This window comes from Tursiops truncatus, chromosome 10, assembly GCF_011762595.2.
Source record: "Tursiops truncatus isolate mTurTru1 chromosome 10, mTurTru1.mat.Y, whole genome shotgun sequence".
NCBI lineage: Eukaryota > Metazoa > Chordata > Mammalia > Artiodactyla > Delphinidae > Tursiops > Tursiops truncatus.
The window spans coordinates 21,411,832-21,412,721 of record NC_047043.1 but is presented as its reverse complement, the minus strand read 5'-3'; positions in this window follow the sequence as shown (position 1 = coordinate 21,412,721).

Genomic DNA, 890 nt, shown 5'->3' with positions numbered 1-890 from the left:
TTGGTCGTGTCCTTGTCAGTATGTGGGGCCAGTCATTGCCTGATCAACGGCCCTGACCTAATTCTCCTGGAGCAGATGATCTGTTAGAGAACAGAGACGATGAGGAGAATGGGCAGCACGCCAGAGGCCGTGGCTCTGCGCCTGCGCTTCAGAGTCCGGGACCGCCAGGTTGTTTCCCGGAGATTTTTGCAAAGCACTTTCCCTGGTGTGTGTGACGCCGAGATTGAGAAGTTGATGCTAGAAGCCTGAGAAAGTTGATGCTGGAGACCCTAGAAAGGTCCTGAAGATCTTAATACAGTCTATGCAGTATAGTCCAAACCAGTGGTTTAGTTTTAAACAGCATACCCGCAGAGCTGGTTAAAATGCAGATTCCCAGGCTTCGCACTCGTTGGTCACAGGAAAATCCCAGAAACACTGCATTTTCAGGGGGCATCCCAGGTAATTCTTATGCAGGTGGTCCTCAGACCATCTCTGGGGAAACAGGCTTTTTTGCACAGTCTAGATGCTTAGATGCAATTAAGTGCAGGACACTTCCCAAATTCCATCAAGAGAAGTAAAGGTAAATAAAATCAGGAGCCTATTCTGGTCATGAAGATTTTTACCTATGTTTTATCCTAAGAGTTTTATAGTTTTACTCTTAAATTTAGATCTTTGAATTATTTTTTTGTATTTGGTGTAAAGTAAGGGTACAACTTCATTATTTTGCATGTGGATATCCAGTTTTCCCAGTACCATTTGTTGGAAAAGACTGTTACTTCCCAATTATGTGGTCTTAGCACTGGTTGAAAATCAGTTGATATATACGTGGAATTTGTTTTTTCTGGGCTTTCTTTTCTATTCCATTGGTCTAGACGTATATCCCTATTCCGGCACCACACTGTTGAGATTAC